The sequence below is a fragment of the Saimiri boliviensis genome, chromosome 12 (genome assembly GCF_048565385.1).
Source record: "Saimiri boliviensis isolate mSaiBol1 chromosome 12, mSaiBol1.pri, whole genome shotgun sequence".
Classification (NCBI taxonomy): domain Eukaryota; kingdom Metazoa; phylum Chordata; class Mammalia; order Primates; family Cebidae; genus Saimiri; species Saimiri boliviensis.
Genome location: NC_133460.1, coordinates 109,736,032 through 109,755,687, shown reverse-complemented (window position 1 = coordinate 109,755,687; position 19,656 = coordinate 109,736,032).

Sequence of the window (19,656 nt, the reverse complement as noted above, 5' to 3'; positions counted from 1 at the left end):
CTCCGGATACATGTTTCCTTGCACCTCTGGAGCAGGTAGACTCTGAAAAGTTGCTCCGTTGGTGCCTGGTTGACAGTCATGCTCCAAGTGTTGAGAAATACTGCCATTGCCTTTGAGGAAGCCTGGACCAGTCGAACTCCTACCAACAGTACCTGTGAATTTCTGTTTTTTTCCCCCCCTCATTAAATATCTCAGGATATTTAAGAGGGAAAAAAGGTACCTTGTTATTTTCTTATTTTGTATTTCTCTAATTATTAGCGAAGTTGAGTATATTTTCCCATGCAGTGGCCCTCTCTGTTTCCTTTCTACAGACTGAGCAATGACCCCATCCCTCCATACCAACATGCTCTTGTTTATCTTGGATGTGTTTTCTGTATGTGAATTTCAGAATAATCTTGCAAAGTAAACAAACAAACAACAATAAAAATAACATTGCCAAAGTGATAAGCATTTCCCCTAATTTAGCTTTTAATTTATGGGAAAACCAACACCTTTATGCTGTATCTACCCCTTTGTTCGAATTTACTGTGTGTCCTTCAGCAAAGTTTATAATTTTCCTCACATGGGTTTGATGTGTTTCTTTTCCATGTTTATTCCTGTATATTTTGAAATTTTGCGGCTATTTTGACTGTTTCAGTTGCACTTTGAGATTTGTTTTGGCAGTTGCATGAGAAAACTATTGATTTCTGTATATGAATCTTCTACTCGGCAACCTGGCTAAACTTCTAACAATAAGTAAATAAATATTCTAATAAAATAAAAAGAAAGTTCTAATGATGTTTCAGTTTATTCTCTTCTGGATTTTTCTAAATGGAAAATTATATCATTCATAAAAGTGATAATTTTTTTATGTCATTTCCAACATTTTTGTTTTTCCCATCTTATTGCATTGGATAAGACCTCAGGTACAATTGGAATATTGTTACAGATAGTATATATACTTATTTTCTTTTTCTTTTCTCTTTTTTTTTGAGACAGAGTATCGCTCTGTCGCCAGGCTGGAGTACAATGGCATGATCTTGGCTCACTACAGCCTCCGTTTCCCGGGTTCAAGCAATTCTCCTGCCTCAACTTCCTGAGTAACTGGGACTACAGGTGCATACCACCATACCCAGCTAATTTTTGAACAGGATATCCCATGGAGAAGGGGCCGAGCACGCTAATGTGCTCTCTCAGGTCTTTCTCTTCTTATCAAGGCACCAGTCCCCCTTCCACAATAACCTATTAATCTATTAACCATGAATCCATGAATGGGTTAATCCATTTGTAAGAACAGAACCCTTATGACCCAATCACCTCTTAAAGGTCCCACCCCTCAATGCTGTCACATTGGAGATTAAGTGTTAACACAAATTTTGGAGGGGAAAATATTAAAACCATAGTACTGTGTAACAAGTGACTGCAAACTTAGTGACTTATAACAACACCATTTAACACATAGCTCTGCAGGCCAGAAGTCTGGGTGCATGTGGTGAGGGCTTCTGCTTAAGGTCTCACAGGCTAAAATCGAGGTGCATTCATCAGAGGCCAGGAGTTCTCTTTTATGCCCATGTGGTTGTGGCACAACTCAGTTCCTTGTGGTTGGAGGACTGAGATTCCCTGCTTCCTTGTTTGCTGTCAACCAGGGGCCTTCTCAGCTCCTACGAGTTGCTGTATTTTTAGTAGAGACAGGGTTTCACCATGTTGGCCAGGATGGTCTCGATTACTTGACTTGGTGATCTGCCTGCCTTGGCCTCCCAAAGTGCTGGGATTACAGGCATGAGCCACTGTGCCTGGCCTTTTTCTTTTCTTTTTAAGAGACAGGATCTAGCTCTGTTGCCTAGGCTGGAGTGCAGTGATGCCATCATAGCTCATTGTAGCCTCAAACTCCTGGTCCCAAGTGTTCCTCCTGTGTTGGGATTACAGGCATGAGCCACTGTGCCTGGTCCCGGTTGTCAGGTCTCCATATGTAAGCCTGCAGCCTGATGGCCTGAAGTCCTGCTTGCCTCAGCTGAAGTCTCCCACCCCCTGCCTGCGTTCGCCATCGTCCCTGATCGCCCAGCGGAGCTTCCTGGATAAGCCCCTCACTCAACCCTGCCATCTTAACTGTTCTTATAATAATGTAAATACCTCTCACCCAATCCCACCACTGTAACTGAACTTACTCTGCAACACCCCGTCCCCCCAAAAACTACCCAAACCTATAAAACCAACTCCTATCCCACTGCCCTTTGCTAATGCCCTTTTCGGCCTTAGCCCACCTGCACCCGGGTGAATAAACGGCCATGTCGCTCACACAAAGCCTGTTTGGAAGATCTCTTCATTCAAAGCGTGCATTTTTCAACACTGATTTCTTTATATATTAAGCTGTTAAGCCTTTGTCTCAAATATATTTCAAGTTGTTTTATCTAATTTTTTGTTTTTTGTTCCTCATCGCTTACAAACTTTATTTCTTAGAGCGGTTTTAGGTTTACTGAAAAACGAAATGGAAAGTTCAGAGTTCCTGTATTCCCTCTCTCCCCCTAAAATCTCCAGTTTCCCCTGCTGTTAACATCTTGCTTTGGTGAGGTACACATCATATAAAAGCCCTGCATTTTTTTTTAAACACAGGTAAAATGAACAAATTTTTTATTTAATGGCTTCAGGATTTCATGTCTTGCTTAGGACTTCCTTTGCTTGAGATTATCAAATAATTCTAAGAATTTGTGCTATGGTTGTATGTATGGAGTGAGATTATAGAAAACGATGTTCTGATGTTTATTGAGATAATCTTATATTTTTCTATGTTAATCTGTTAATATAATGAGGTGTATCAATGGATTTTCTACACTTCAGCCATTCTAGCGTTCTTGGGAGAAACTCTAGTCGTTATGAGGTATTATGCTTTTGACACACTCAGAATTCAATATGCAACTAGCTTCATTGCGGTCTTTTAGTTTTTAAACTTTTGCAATTGCAATTTTCACTTTGAGTTGAAGGCAGCTTTCTCTCCTTTTGTATCCTCTGACACTGCCTATGTAAATTGCAAATACCTGTAGAATTTTCCAGGAAAGCTCCTGGACCCGGAGCTGTTTTCAGGTGCAAATCTTGGCATGTCTTTTCCATCTATTTTTGTGGAGATTGGTCTGTATGGTACTTCCGTTTTTTTTCTTTTTCTAATTTTGGTCATTTTTATTTTTAGAGGAAACCATTTGTTTCATATGGGTTTGTAAAATTTTGGTGTTTTAATACAGTTCTCTTTTTTAAGGCTCTTAAAGTCACATCCTGTCCTTTGACATTTTGGATATTTACATGCCTTTGCTCTGTTTACCAACGCTACATTTTTGTTGCTGTTGTTTGCTTTTGATCTCATTAATGGATGCTTGCATGTTTACTAATTCCTTTCTTGAGCTTATTTTCTTTTTCTTTTTCTAGCTTCTCAAGGTGGAAACATAAGTCAATTATTTCTAGTCTTTCCTGTTTTCTTGTAAACGTAGTGAAGGCTACTCCTTCAGAATGCCATTATGCATAGACATATCATGGTGTTCTTGTTATTGTTAATTTTAAAATAGTTTGCAATTGTTTTTTTTTTTTCTTTTTTGTTTTGTTTTGTTGGTCTTGAGACAGGGTCTCGCTCTGCTGCCCAGGCTGGAGTGCAATAGCACAATCATGTCTCTCTGCAGCCTTGACCTCTGGGGCAACTGATTCTCCCGCCTCAGCCTCCCGAGTAGCTGGGACTACAGGTGCACACCACTGTGCCTGGCTAATATTGTATTTTTTTGTAAAGGCAGGGTTTCACCATGTTGCTCAGATGGTCTCAAACTTCCAAGCTCAAGTGATTCTTACACCTGGGCATCCTCAAATGCTGGGATTATCCACGTGAGCCTCTGTTCCTGGTCTCTTTTCATTCTTAATTCAATAATTATTAAAAAGTGTACTTTTTTTCTTTTGTTGTTGTTTTTCATTGTCAATATTTTATTAAGTAATTTCTGCATTGTGGTCAGTGATTAAGATTTGTACGATTTCTGCTTACTGAACATTTAAAAGTGTTCTTGAGGCTTAACACATGGTCAATTTCTGTCACTGTTTTCATGTATTTGACAAGAATACACAATCTCCCTTTTATGTATGCCTTTTTTAGAGAGAATAATTATAAGGCCATAGAAAGCTGCAAAAAAAAATCTACAGAAAGGCTCTGCCTTTTTTTTTTTTTAACCCAATTTTCTCCAATGCTAATATCTGGCATAACTGTGGTAAAATAGAATATTCATTTTCTATTGCTGTATGTATTAGTCCATTTTCTGTTGCTTAAGATAGGATATCTGGAATGATAATTTAAAGTTATAAACTACAACTGTAATGTATAAGGAAAAGGAATTTATTCCTTACATTTGTGGAGGCTGAGAAGTCCAAAGTCAAGGGGCTGCATCTGGTGAGGGACTCTCTGCAGAGTCCCTAGGGTGAAATGGAGAGATCCCATGGAGAGGGGGCCAAGCATTCCAGTGTGCTTTCTCAGGTCTTTCTCTTCTTATCAAGGCACCAGTCCCCCTTCCATGATAACCTATTAATCTATTAACCATAAATCCATGAATGGGTTAATCCATTTGTAAGAACAGAACCCTTATGACCCAATCACCTCTTAAAGGTCCCACCCCTCAATGCTGTCACATTGGAGATTAAGTGTTACATAAATTTTGGAGGGAAAAATATTAAAACCATAGTACTGTGTAACGAGTGACTACAAACTTAGTGACTTATAACAACACCATTTAACACATAGCTCTGCAGGCCAGAAGTCTGGGTGCATGTGGTGAGGGCTTCTGCTCAAGGTCTCACAGGCTAAAATCGAGGTGCATTCATCAGAGGCCAGGAGTTCTCTTTCATGCCCATGTGGTTGTGGCACAACTCAGTTCCTTGTGGTTGGAGGACTGAGATTCCCTGCTTCCTCACTTGCTGTCAACCAGGGGCCTTCTCAGCTCCTAAGAGTTGCTGCATTCCTTACTACACGGCCCCCTCTGTCGCCAATGCCAGCAATGGAAAACCTCCTCAAGCGGAATCCCTCTCACGTTTTGCAAACTCTTTCACTAGGAAGAGTTCAGTCCCCTTTTTAAGGGGATCACCTGATTGGGCTTCACCCATCCAGGTTAATCTTCATATTTTAATGTTGAGCTGAGACCTTAATACATCAGAAAAATCTCTTTTGCCATATAAGATAACGTAATCGTGGGATTGATACTGTATCATATTCACAGCTGCTACCACACTCAAGGGCAGGGGATTACACAAGAGTGAGGTTCATTGAAGATCATCTTAGAATTCTGCTTGCCACAGATATCATAACCAGGAAATTAATACTGGTATAATCCACAGGCCTTATTCAGATGTTCACAGTTTTGTGTGTGTGTGTGTGTGTGTGTGTGTGTGTGTGTATGTGTGTGTGTGTGTTTTGCTGGCTATAAAATTAGATTATATCTAGCTTCTTAATTAGCTAATCAAATCTGACCTTTATATAATATGCACACTTGGGAATTAGGTAGGGTATTTCATTTTCAGTATTGTCTCTTTATTTTTAATTTTCTTTTAGCTATAGAGTTTTTTTACCAATTATATCTTGGATTATTTTCTTTCCTCTATTTTCTTCGAGAATGCTTCTTAGATGGCTATTTAAATATCTGCCTCTGTCTTCCTTGGCTCTCAAGTATTCCTTTACATCTTTCATCTACTTGTCTATTTGCACTGGTTTCTGGGAAATCCCCAAACTTCATCTTCCAGCTTCCTGAGTGACTCTTTGAAGATCCATTCTGCTATTTAGCCTATCTATTGAGGTTTTCCTGTAACCAAACAACGTTTTAATTTCTAAGGTCTCTATCTGGCTTTTTGTGGATGTAATATTTAATTCTGCTTGATAACGATTTTACTTATTTCTAAATCTTGTTATTTTTCTCCACTCATTTAGCTTCCTAGGGTATTATTATGTCTATTTGCCTTTATTGCATGGTACAAACATTTTGTGACTTGGTTTTATGCTCATGTTGGTTTTTCTTTTCTTTCTTTCTTTTTTTTTTTTTCCAGATTGAGTCTTGCTCTGTCATCCACACTGGAAGTGCAGTGGCACGATCTGGGCTCACTGCAATCTCTGTCTCCTGGGTTCAGGCAATTTTCCTGCCTCAGCCTCCAGAGTATCTGAGATTACAGGCGTGCACCACCATGCCCAGCTAATTTTTGTTATTTTTAGTAGAGATGGGGTTTCGCCATGTTGGCCAGGCTGGTCTCAAACTCCTGACCTCAAATCATCTGCCCACCTTGGCCTCCCAATGTGCTGGGATTACAGTTGGTTTCTGAGGATCCTTGATAGGTCACCTGTGAGCGGTCTACATGTTCTCACACTATCTGCATGAGGGCGAGAGGCAGGAAAGACTGCCCCAGGAGTGGCCACTAGGTCCTCTTCTGGGTAGGGGCTTCCAGCCCATTTATTGCCACCTTTCTGGGATATTACCCTGCTCCCCTGACCCAGTCATAACTCTCAATTCATCCACTTTGTCACTGACACAATTCTAGTTCATCACTTGGCACAGAGAATGTGCTGAGGACCAGCCCTGGCAGAGAACCTCTATGAATAACCCATCAAATGCCCTGGGCCCTGCCTCTTCCCAAATTTACTGTCTCCATGCCAGCACTACTAAAGTAGTTAATACCTCCATAGCCAACCTGACCTGTGCACAATTTGATCCTGTCTGTCTTCCATTACTTAGAAAATTGGGATCACTTGTCATAGAGAGAAGACAATCTAAGAGTAAATACAATGGAAAAAGCAGCCAGCCAAGCAGTGCGATTCAATTCCAGCTGGACATTGTTGCCTCCTGAAGACCTCTCATCTGAGCCTGATCTCGCTTTGTTGAAATAGGAAATTAGTAGATATTAGAGAGGTGTTGGACATATTATCACCAAACCCAAGGTTTTCTCCTCAGGCTAAACAGAAGGTTTGAAATAGAATAGAAAAAAAAAAGCTTCCTTAACATGTAAGTCAATATTATTTAATGTTGCACCTGGCAGCCACCTAAACTCCCTCCCACACTTTAGAAAATCCATACAGACCAAGGGATTTTATGTTCACTAAAATGCAATCTTAAAAAATGGCACAAGTAAAGAGACTATCAAGTGACATTTCATGTATCTTAAATGAGTAAGCATCGTAGTTTCCATGTTTCATTCCTTTTTCTGAGGGAAACTAGGTGGCTGTTCTCTCTCATCCTCTGTTTCAAAGAGACGCTGTCTTTGTTGTGGTTTGTTTTTAACAGAATGCCATTTAACAGGCAGGTTTGTGACATCAGAGGATTGCAATGTGCATAACTCTCAAGCTTGTGTCTGATGCGCAGGGTTACACGGCTTTCTCTCTGCCTGTGGTAAGTTCTCTGCACGGCTGTGTCTTTGCCCTCCACATGCAGGAGTTGTGTTCTCCACCAGGTATATGTCTTTTTCTTCTCCCCGGGAGTCCTCACAAAATCCTGGCTTTGCCTCTTCTCCCCTCTCTCTGCCTGAACAACAGCCTCTAACAGGAGTGACGCGTAATTCAATTTATGGGAGGTGAAATCCAAAAAATTGCCCCAAAGACATATAGAACCAATTTGCAATTCTGTGGAGGGACGTAGAGATGAATGAGTGGGAGGGGTATATTTACCACTTACGGAACCACAAATTCGATAACTTCCCCTTAAAACCAGTCTTTCTTAATAGTTTCCTACAAAAGGAAGAACACTGTCCAACCACCTCATAATTCTCAATCCAATGAGCCAAAAAGAAAAAAGGATACTGCAAAGGAATGGAGGGCTAGTTCCTGGGGACTCCAGCATAGATGCTGCCAATAAAATAGACCACTTTACAAAAATAAAAGCCTTTAATAACTTGACACAATGTCAGTGACTTGCTGTTGATGGTTCCATGTTTTAATGTGTTGTTCTGAACAGAGGAATAAACAGCCAGTTAAAGAAACCCCAACTTACTCATCAAATATGTGCAGGTATTTATAGATTTCTTCTGTTTTAATGCATTAAAGTTGGATTTGCGTCATCTGAGAAATGACTTAGACACTAAAAGAACACCTGAGGGTAAAAACATGTCTGAGTGAGGCTGTCTAGTACCCATTCTAGACCCATTCAGTACTAGTAGTCCTAGTACTGAAGTACTAGGAATCTGTAGTCACTTATAGCGCCTGTAGCAGGCATCTACATAGCTATCGAGTATCTAATTGATATTTGCAAAGATCAGATCTAAAGCCCTCTGACATGTTGGTTAGAAGGGCAAAGTGATAATTTCCTATATGAAACCAGCTTTTAAATACTGCCTGTTTTTAGAGAAGTACATTCTCATTTGTTCTGCTTTAGTGTTTAGGACCGACCATGACTGAAGGTTGCCTTGTGTCTTCTTTTTGTTAGAGTATCCTGAGCCTGCCTTTGGCCAAAGCCGTTTCTGTTTGGGTGGACATGCCGGGGAATCAGATGTTGTGATGGTGTTTCTCCTACCACGGCTAATTCCACAGCCTTTCTAGGAACAATGCCTACCTTGCAGCTTAGTGGTCAATTGCAACTCCAGTCAAAGTTCAGGATGTATCACAGCTGGTCTACAGTTCAGGAGAAAGGGACATTTCATCCCAATTAAACATTTTTTTTTTCACCGACAGAAAAATTGGTCCCATATTGAAGATTCCCAGGGGAGGGGGGAGAGATGGGTGTGGGGGAGGAAGGGTTGAAATGATGAGCTAACTATAGGCTTCCCATATGTTCTGCTGAGTACAGGGAAGAATCCATGCTGTTATGGTAACACCCTAAGAACCACAAAACAAGCAAGAAGAATCAATTTTTTCCTTCGGGCTCTTTGCTGCCACCCACAGTCTTTGGTCCTAGCATGGCACTGGGACCCAGTGTTTTGGGAAGATCCCCTCAGCTCAGCTCTGCCTTGGCAGTAACCTTGTCTTCTAGTCCTGCCTTTCTCTGGGTGAAATAAACCTGGCACTTCCCAAACATACAGGGCAGTCAGTGCGCTAATCCTGGTGCCATGTTGAGAATGGGAAAATGCTAACTGTGAAATGCTGTATATTGCCTTTATAAGTACCCATCAAAACAAACCAAAACATCTCATTTAACACACGGTATTTAAGTAAACATGTTACGGCTATACCAAAATAATCCCCCCAAATATTAAACAACAAATCAACCCCCTGTCAGAGCCTGACTCACTGAATAAATGGAATGAATAAAACTGTAACTCACGCGCTTGACTACGGCTCTATGAAATTGTTGCATCTGTGAGGTGTAGCGTGTGATTTCCGCAGAGAGTAACTGAAATAACCTCAAATGCTTTATTCTCTTTCCCAATCAAAATTAAACAGATCTGTAAGTTCCTGAATTGGATAATACAGGCACAAGAACACAAATCCTATTTTCTTCCCTTCTTCCTCTCCTCTTGCCAAATAGGAGCTAGCATCAGAATGTTCAGCCCAAGAACAATGATTTCTACCTCACCTGGGCACTGGATCTGGCTGCGTCATCTGCAGGGAACAATCTCAGTTCTGAACGGAAAGAACAACTTTGCTCATAATCCACATTCCACATAGCCACTGCCAGGAGAATAAGTGACCACAGTGGAATACTACACCTTCTCTGCTGAGAACACACGGTTGTAATTCCTTTGGCCTGAAGGAGAATCACTGAAGCCATTTTAAACATCCTCTGCTGTTTATAGCCTTTGTCTAAGATTCCAGGACTGGTATCAGCCATGAGTGGCATATCCAATCCTTCTCCAACATCTGCCGTTATGGTTCCCAAAGACGATTGAGAAGTCTCCGCGTAGTCCCACAGGAGAAATCTTATTGTTCCTACAAAGAATAATTTGTATTGAAAGCAATGCCTAATATCTATGACATTCTAGATCGTTAGAGAAAGGATTTGACTCTGCTGAATATCTTTAATCAAACAGGATATTCTGGGTGAAAGTAATCATGTTTGCCAACTGAATCTGGGCTGATTTACAGCTAATCCCTTAATATGGCCCTGGCCCCTCCTACCCTCAGCCTCATGACACACACCCCCCTCTCTATTGCCCCATTCCCTCTGGGACAGGTATGTAGCAGCAGTATCACATGCATTGGTATGAACACAGGTAAGACGTGCCCAAAGAACTTACGTATTTGCTCATCATTCGATGACAATCTTTCATCACAGCCCTAACTCTGTGTTAAGCACTGAGCTGGCTTCTGGGTGCTTTATGGCTTACACGAGCTGTGATAGACCCCTTTGCTGCCTGCAGTGCATCCAACATAGACTGTCAGGCAGTGAGATGCAGCAGGCCCCTTGCAACAGCCAAAATTTGGAGCTAGGATACAGTGTAAAGGTGGATCGGGCGATGATACTTTAAAAGGTCATCATAATTTTATTAAGCTGTGACGAGAGCAAGAAGATAAATATAGAAATGTGTTTAGTATTGGATGCATATTATATTACAGAACAATTATGAATTTGGGTTTCTTGTGTACATTAAAATTTGGATGTATGTGTAAGAGCAAAAGCTGAGTCTAATTTTTTATCTGCCAGATAAGGGATTGATGTGAATTCTTTCTCTGCTAATTAAAGGAACATTAGAAAGACAAACTACTTACTAAAGCACTAAACACATTTTGATTACTTATGGATAAAGGCAGTTGTCTTGGCTTCATTTACTTATTTACTGAAAGCCCAATGTAGGTACAATGAAGAATTAATAGTGTAACAGAGAAGGGAGATGGGTTTATTTGGCGGATGGAAGGAGGCGTGATGCATTTCCACCTTACAGTTGGGAACATGAAGTCTCAGTGATGCCCATGGGTGATGTTTGGTTTCATGTAGCCCTGCTGGAGTGCAGTGACCTGCACACGGGCCCAGGACAGGGAGTAGGTTGCGGTAGAAGGTGAGTGTGGCTGCAGACCAGCTCCGTTCAAGGTGCCAGGGCAGGCAGAGGGAGATCTCTAGGACAACCGGGCACGGTGGCTTAGCTCAGGACTAGGCACGTAGCGAGGCGATGTGGTGACGGCTTGATGGAGAAATAGCAAATTTTTTGTGGTTGTTGTTTACAACAACATAAATTTATTATCTGATAATTCTGGGGGTCAAAGTCCACAGTGGGTCTCACTGAACAAAAATCAAGGTGTAGGGCTGGTTTCCCTTCTGTGGGGTTCAGGGAGAGTCCATTTCTTTTCCCTCTCCAGCTTCTGCAGGCTGCCCTGGTGTGCGGCCCCCCGGTGTCTTCCAAGACAGCAGCGTGGAGCTGAGACCTTCCCTCACTGCAATCTCCGGTTCTGTCGTCTGATTCCCTCTCTTCTCTCTCTCTCTCTTTCTGTTTTAGGATTTTTTTTTTTTTTTTTTTTTTTTTTTAACGCAGGAATGAGTGGTGCTTACAGACCAAGGCAAAGAATGGGAATGGCTAGGCTGAGGCTGCCTGAGGATGGGGAAGGAGGGAAGGGAAGCAGGGCCAGCCTAGGGAGGGGTCTGCACCTGGAAGGTGGGCCTGCAGCTGGAAGGGAGACCCACCTCTGGCGGTAAGTGGTGGTGGGGGGAGGGGGTGTTGTCACATGACTCAAGTGGATGGGAAGAGATGAGAGAAACTTGAGAGTGGGGAGGGAGGCAGTTGGGGAATTTCTCTGGAGTGACTGAGGGAGGTGGAGATAGGTCTTCAGCTGAGAATGAGGCGCTGGAGGAAGATAGACAGGCTGTTGGCACCCCATTTCAAGGGAAGGCCATAACTAAGAGGAAGCTGAGGGTGGGGAGCGGCAGCAGGGAGGTGGTCTGGATTTATAGAGGGTTTGTGGTCTCGATGTGGGATTTTCCCAACAGGACTCAGCAGCTCAGGAGTGGGACAGGAGAAAATGAAGAAGGTGAAGTGGAAATCATTCCTTTGGGGAAAAGCAAGGAGACTGTGCCATGAGCTGGACTGGGGCAAGGTTCTTGAGGCCGCTGCCTGGCAAGTCTCCTGGGAGCCCACCACGGGGTCCCACAGAACCAGCTGAGTCAGATCCCTGGGGGTGGGGTCAGTCTCAGCATTTTTAAAAAGCTCCCTAAGTGATTTTAGGGTCAGCTAGGACTGACAGCTGCTGGTAGGGCTGGAGGAAATGTATATCTACAAGAAGTGAAATCAGGTCTCAAAGAGATGTCTGCACACCCATGTTCACTGCAGGACTATTCACAATGGCTAAGACGTGAAACTGACGTGGTCACGCAGTCAACAGGTGAATGGATAAAGAAAATGTGGTAGATACATACAATGGGATCCCATCCAGTCTTAAAAAGGAAGGAAACTCTGCAATCTGTGACATGAACAGACTTTGAAAATCTTATGTTAAGTGAAATGTCAAACACATAAGAACACACACCGCATAATTATACTTTTTTTTTTTTTTTTTGAGATGGGGTCTCACCCTGTCACTCAGGCTGGAGTGTGGTGGTGTGATCACAGCTCAGTGCAGCCTCAACCTCTCAGGCTCAGGTGATCCTCCCACCTCAGCCACCTGGGCAGTTGAGTGCACAGGTGTCTACCACTATGCCTGGCTAATTTTTTATTTTTTAATTTTTTAATTTTTCTGTAGAGACAGGGTCTTGCCATGTTGCCTAGGGCGGTCTCAAACTTCTGGGCTCAAGCGATTTGCCCCACTCTGCCTCCCAGAATGCTGGAATTACTGGCGTTAGCCACTGCACTTGGCCTGTAATTCTACTTCTCTGAGGTGTTTAAAACAGTTAAATTCATAAAATCAAAGATGGGAATGGGGGTGACCTGGGGCCTGGGGGAGGGAGAAATGGGGAGTTATTAATCAATGGGTACAAGGGTTCATTTCAGTACAACGAATAAGCTCTAGAAATCTACTCTACAACAGTGCACCCCCAGTCAACAGTAACGTATTACACACTTAACATAGAAGAGGACACTTCTCACGAGGAGTGTTCTTAGCTCACCCATACACAAGTCCCCCGGCAGGGAACAGAGGGTGAGAGAGATGTGACTGGAGAAAGTGAGAACTGGCCTGAGTAGGGATGGGGGCAGAGGCTGAGCGGGTTGGGGGACTGCCACTGAAATGATGGTGAGTCCCCATGTGTGGGACAGATTTACAGCACTGGAGCATGGGTTTAGAAAGGTCATATTTGTAAACTCATTTGGAACTTTTATGAAGGTATCAAAATTGAATCTCATTTGGTTATTCATTTAATGAGTCATCCATATAAAGTAGTTCAGCAAACACAATGTGTAAACATTTGAAGGCCATGTGTGGTGATGCACACCTGTAGTCCCAGCACTTTGGGAGGCTGAGACAGGTGTATTACTTGAGTCCAGAAGTTCCAGATAAGCCTGGGCAACATGGTGAGATTTCATCTCTACAATAAATTCTTAAAAATTAGCCAGGCACTGCTGGGCGCGGTGGCTCATGCCTGTAATCCCAGCACTTTGGGAGGCTGAGGCAGGTGGATCACGAGGTCAAGAGATCGAGACCATCCTGGTCAACATGGTGAAACCCCGTCTCTACTAAAAATACTAAAAATTAGCTGGGCATGGTGGCGCGTGCCTGTAGTCCCAGCCACTCAGGAGGCTGAGGCAGGAGAATTGCCTGAACCCAGGAGGCGGAAGTTGCGGTGAGCCGAGATCGTGCCATTGCACTCCAGCCTGGGTCACAAGAGTGAAACTCCGTCTCAAAAAAAAAAAAAAATTAGCCAGGCACGGTAGTGTACACCTGTAGTCCCAGCTACTCAGGAGGCTGAGGTGGGAGGATTGCTTGAGTCCAGGAAGTGGAGGCTAGAGTGAGCCATGATTGTGCACTGCACACAGGTTGGGTGACAGAGCTTGACCTTGTCTCACAAAAAAAAAAAAAAAGAAAGAAAGAAAAAAAAAGAAGTGTCCTAGAAATTCAGGCTGCCCAATCACCAACCAGAGGGGTAGAGAGAGCCCTGGATGGCTGGGATCCAGTCTTGGCTGGGAGTGGAACCCACCATCCCAGAAGCTCATTTATGCCATGAACTGGGCACTGGCTGGACTGGGCACTGGCTGGACTGGGTGGAGAACAGGAGAACTTGTAAGAAAGCAGGCAGGGCCCCAAGGCCGTGAGTGGACACGGTGACATTGCCGGGTTCTCAGGCCAGGAGGATGGCAGTGCTGGGGGACCAGAGAAAGACGTGGGTACACTTCCCCGATCCGCTGTCCCTTCGTACCCCAGCCCGCGAGGCCCAGCCTGACAGGCAGAGCATTGCTGCCGGGGAACTAGCAAAGAGTATTTTGAAATGCCTTTGCCATGGCCGGTTGGCAAGGCTGGTCTTGGCCTACTGGTTGAGAGGAGAGCATTGGCACCTTTCCTGTGAAATGCTCCGCTTCATCTGCTTAGTCCAGGGCAAACTTCTTATCTTTTCTCCCTGTGATCACAACTATTAAATAAATAACAAGAGGGAATCTATCTTCTCAGAAGGAAAACGGAAACATTCTTGGTGCCCAGCTCCGTTACTTACTACCTTCATGACCTTGGGCAAGTTCCTTCTAAATCTCAGTTTTCATATCCTTATATTGGGGCTAATGATGCGACCTGCCTTGTACAGTTAAGGATTTCATGAGAAAATGAATGTCCAACGTTTTTCAAAGTGCTAAATGCAGGGTGAGAGCTCTGGCTACCTAGAAGATTCCAGTGGCTAGTGGGTGAGGCCTGCCCGATGACCTGCTGGGTCCCTTCTCCTAAATCATGGAGCAATGTGGTGGTGCCCACTTCTTGGCAAGACTCTTGGCTGTTACATTTTCATGAAATCAAGACCCTACTTACACTTCCTTCTCATGCACCATCAGTAGATTCTGCCAGTTCCCAGAAAACCAAGGAATGTTAGATTGGCAGTGGGTCTGGTGTGGCCTTAATCCCTTTCCCTGCCTTGCTTAAGGGGAGACCTCGTCATTCTATTCTGGCTCCAGCTGGAAGAAATGTTACCTCCTCCTTGGAGCTCCCTCACAGCCCCGAGCACAGCCCGCTTGTGTGTTAGGTGTCTTCTTACAGCTTCATCTTCCTCCCAAGCTGCACATGCTTTGGGGACAGGGGCCCACCATCCATCGTTTCACGTTTAGCTTGTCACAGTACTTCACTCTCTCTACCCTCAGTGATGACGCATTGCGCTAATGAACTGGGGGATGTTTCCAACACAGCCAACCACTAAACCATTGTTTGCAGATCTGGGCATTTTTTAACCTTCTGATTTTTAACAAAATGGATTCTATCCATTCTAGCAAGCAGCAACTACCATTTTGCTTTACAAAGTCGCCGCACACAAGCAAAGACGTGTCTGCAGAGATGACAACATTTTCCCAAAGTAGAAAAGAATGCTTCAGTTTTTCTTCTAGATGATAGATTCCCTTTTGTTATTTATTTAATAGCTGTGATCACACGGAAAAAAGATAGGAAGTTTGCTCTGGACTAAGAAGATGAAGAGAGGTATTTCACAAGGAGAAGTGCCCAGAGCAAAATCTGCTCCCCCAGTCAGTCCTCGGATCAAGACTAACAACCTCAGTGGGCTCGCAGAGGAACTTGTCATAACAACGCACCCTCTCTGGGATGACATCAAATGTGTGGAGGTAAGTGAGGTCAGATCAACTCCTCTCCTTGGCATCAAAGAGAGATGTTGCAAAGTTAGGACCTGGCTTCCACCAGCTCTGCAGAAGGAATCACACTCTCTCTATTTTAAGTCCCCAATCACTCAAGCGCTATACAAGATTAATCAGATTCAGACAATAGGGTTTTTAAAAAAATCATTTATGTAACAAACATCCTTTATGCTCTCCCTTAAATGAATACACAAAGGTCATCTCATTGTTTTTAAACATTTGGACAAAAACAAAAAAATCCAGAAACAACCTCCCGACGCCAAAAAAAAAGTTGTTTTTTTTTTTTTTTTTTTTTTTTTTAAATCCAAGAAACTAAAGGTATTCAACACGGAGGAGTAGACTTGAACGCTAGAGGCAGCGGGCGGGTACTAGGGGCCCCATAAAGTGCCCCCTGCCTCCCAACTGATGCCTAATTACTCATCGACCTGCCTTTGTTCGCCAGGCGTATGCTTTTACAACACAGCCAAACAACGTAGAACTGTGTCCGTTTATGAGAAAGTCAAAGACCAATAAATAAAAAGTTTAATTTCCTGATTCCCTGAAGTTGATGGGGCCTAGAAAGTCCTCACCAATCCTTCCAACAATGGCCTTTTCCAAACAGCACGTGAGCAGCACCTCATATCAGATTTCATTGCTCGTAAAAAAGAATCAGATAATGTTCGGTGGGGAAAAAGCAGGATACAAGGTACATGGTGTTTACAACGAAAAAGCCGTCTGCTTATGGGGAGGGGCTGGACGTGCACAATTGCTCTCGGAACCTTTGTGTCGGGGGCAGGATTTGGGCAGGTCATTTTCCCTCTGTTTTCTAAGTTTTCTCCTGCTACACTGGTTTTACAACAGAATGTTTTTTAAAAATCGATTGGTAAAACAAATAGTTAATTATTTAGCAGATGCCATTACTCAGAACGAAAAGCATTACAGGAGGCGTCCGATGTCAAGCAAATCGCCTATAATCCAAGAAATTCAACCAAATATCATCAGACTGGGTTTCTTAGCTTTCATCTGGAGAGATATTGACCCCTATGGATTTCCAAAGTTGCCACCATGAGCAAAAAATCATTTCTCATCAGCTCTTTCCACCTATTGAATTCCTTCAGGTAATTAACAGTCTTTAGGGAATATTCTCTCTGGAGAGACAAAGTGGAAGGAGGAGCGCTGAAGTGTGCACATTTTTTTTTTGTTTGTTTTTTGAGAGAGGGACTCATTCTGTCACCCAGATTGTAGAGCAGTGGCACAATCTCGGCTCACCACAACCTCTGCTTCCCAGGCTAAGGTGATTCTCCTGCCTCAGCCGCCGGAGTAGCTGGGAATACAGGCATGCAACACTGTTGCCCGGTTAAATTTTGTATGTTTAGTAGAGACAGGGTTTCACATGTTGGCCAGACTGGTCTCGAACTCCTGCCCTCAAATGATCCACCCACCTTGGCCTCCCAAAGAGCTGAGTTTACAGGCGTGAGCCACCACGCCCGGCCAGTGTGCATGTAATTCTGATCTCTGGTAAGAAAAGGGCTCAAGAGACATGAGCGGGCTTGTTCGCCTGGGCTGTCCACTGGGAGAGGATCCTGCACAAAAGTGGACAGACCCAGTTCTGGCCCACCCCAGCCCACACTGCCAGGTGGGACAGGGACTACCACTGAACAGCCCGTGCAGCTGATGACACATATACCCACTGGGCTGGCTCTCCTGCTCCCTCCTTTCTCTTTTCCATCACTTTTACCGGCTTCTCTTCTAAACATTCCTCCAAAGGTGGTCCTCAGGGCTGCTCTCTCGACCCTCTCCCCTCCCTTCCCTTCCTCTTCCTGCGTGCATTTGTGGGCCAGTCCCTTACGTAGACAGCCGTTTATCCAGCAAAGCCTGCTGAACCCTCCGTCTTGCCAGGCCTTGTGCTAGGCACAGGAGATGTGGGACAAAGAAGGAGCATTTCTTCTGTTAGGACTCTGCGTCTCAGTGGATAGAACACACGCAGACAAGCCGAGAGGATTTCACCAGGCAGATGACCTGAGGCAGAACCAGGTTGGTTTCTGCTGGACTTGCTCCCTGGACATCGCATGACACATCAACTCGGCCTGTCCAAATGTGAGTGTCCGCTCTCCCCCAGACCACTCTTCTCCTCCTCCGAGTCCACATTTTGGTGAAAGTCACCGCCATCTACGTAGTCACCACAGCCCCAAGCCTGGGAGTCCTCAGAGATGCCCCTAGCCCACACCCTGCCATTCAGCCTGAGGACAGTCTCTTTCGTCATTTCCTTCTTTCCATTCCCACACACACTGCCCCAGTCCCCCTCACTTCCAGCTTTCTGCTGCCACCTTCTGTCCTATCCTCTCGCTCCTTCACACGCCACCAAGCTGAGGGCTTCTCCTAAAATACATACCCGATTGCATGGTGTTTCTGCTTAAAAGGCCATGCCAGGCTCCCAGTCACTGGACCGAGTTCATCCTCCCTGCATGACCCCTGCCACTCTGTACCAGCCTCCACATGCGGCCTCACTTGCTTCCAAACACTCACTTTCTGTGTCACCAACCAGGGCACTGGTTGCCTGCCACTTCCCACACATGTAGCACTTGTTACCATTGCTGGGCCTCGGCCGTGCTGTTCCCTGTATCTAGACTGCTTCTCCCCATACCCTGCCAGAAGAGGGGTCCTAGAAAAAAATCCTATTCACCTGTCCTTCAAGACCCAGGTGCAATGCATCTTCTCTGGATCCTCACATATCCCAGTGCTGCCCCTGGTCACTCCGTTTTATTAAATACCTCCAAACCCAGAGAGAATGAGTTGCACCCTCTTCTGGCTTCGATGGCGGATCATTCCTGCCTCTAAGAGAACGTATTCAGAAAATGCACTTTTCTTTCATTCCAGCGATGACACAGGACGGAGCTCTCCTCCCTCATACAGCCGAGCCCCTCCCTGAGGGCGCGGGGCCACACAGCCGGCTCCTGAAATAGCTCGTGAGTAGCGATCACAATGTTAGCAGCTGGTGTTCCTAAATATCCGCTATGTTTTAGGAGTCAAAATACTCACTGAAAAAAAATCTGAATTAAGACTTGAGATGTGCTCAGATAATTATAGGCAGCAGCCAATGTTCTGATCCGATGCAGTTGTAGGCATTGGAGAAAGCACTCTGACCATACCTTTCCTGCCTAATAAAATCCTTTCAGGGTGCCTGATTTGTTGCTTCAGTATCTGTTTCCAGGGTTACTGGTGAGATTGAAGATTTTTCAAAAATATTTATTAGTCATTCATATTTCTCCCAGAAGTCCTTGATGAGACTTTATAAAGAAGCAGGCAGCAGTGGGGATGGGGAAGGGGACCTTGCCGAGCTGCACAGGGAGAAGTTCCATTCCCACCCCTCCCTGGAGCTTGACCCCTCCCGCCCATCTGTGCTACAGCCCCGCCTCTGCCCTCCCTTTTTAACTCCAGAGCTACTTCCTGGAAGACTGGGTCTCTTCCCCGGGGTAATTTCCTCTATTAGGACTTCTCCCGTGATCATCTTCCTGGAGACATTCGAGTGGGAAATCGCGGGGACGTCAACCCTCGGCACCGGCCCAACGGAGAGTACATTGGGACAAGTGCCATCTCCCTAACGGACACTAGCTTCCCATTGACATGCGTGGCAGTCAGCCTTCCAGATGCCCAAAGGACCCGCACTTCCCTGTATTTGTGTCCTGAGGCAGTCCCCTCCCACACCAATGAGAACTGGCCCTTTGTGTCCAGTAGAATATGGCAGAGGTGACCATGTCTAATTTCTGAGGTCATAAAAATGAATAGAGCTTCTGCCTAGTATTCTCTCTCTCAGGACATTCACCCTTGCACCACAGCTACTGTGTCCCATAAAAGCCCACATGAGGAGCCCACATGCACTGAGACAAACCCAGGCTCCCACCTATAGCCAGTCTCATCCAGCACTGGAGTAAACAAACCTTCAAGTGTATCCAGCCCCCAACCTTTGAGTGTTCTTCCTGAGGCCCTAGACAATCCATCCCCTGTCTGAATTCCGGACTCGCAGAATGGACATTTCATACCATGAAGTTCTGGGGTAATTTGTTATGCACCCCTAGT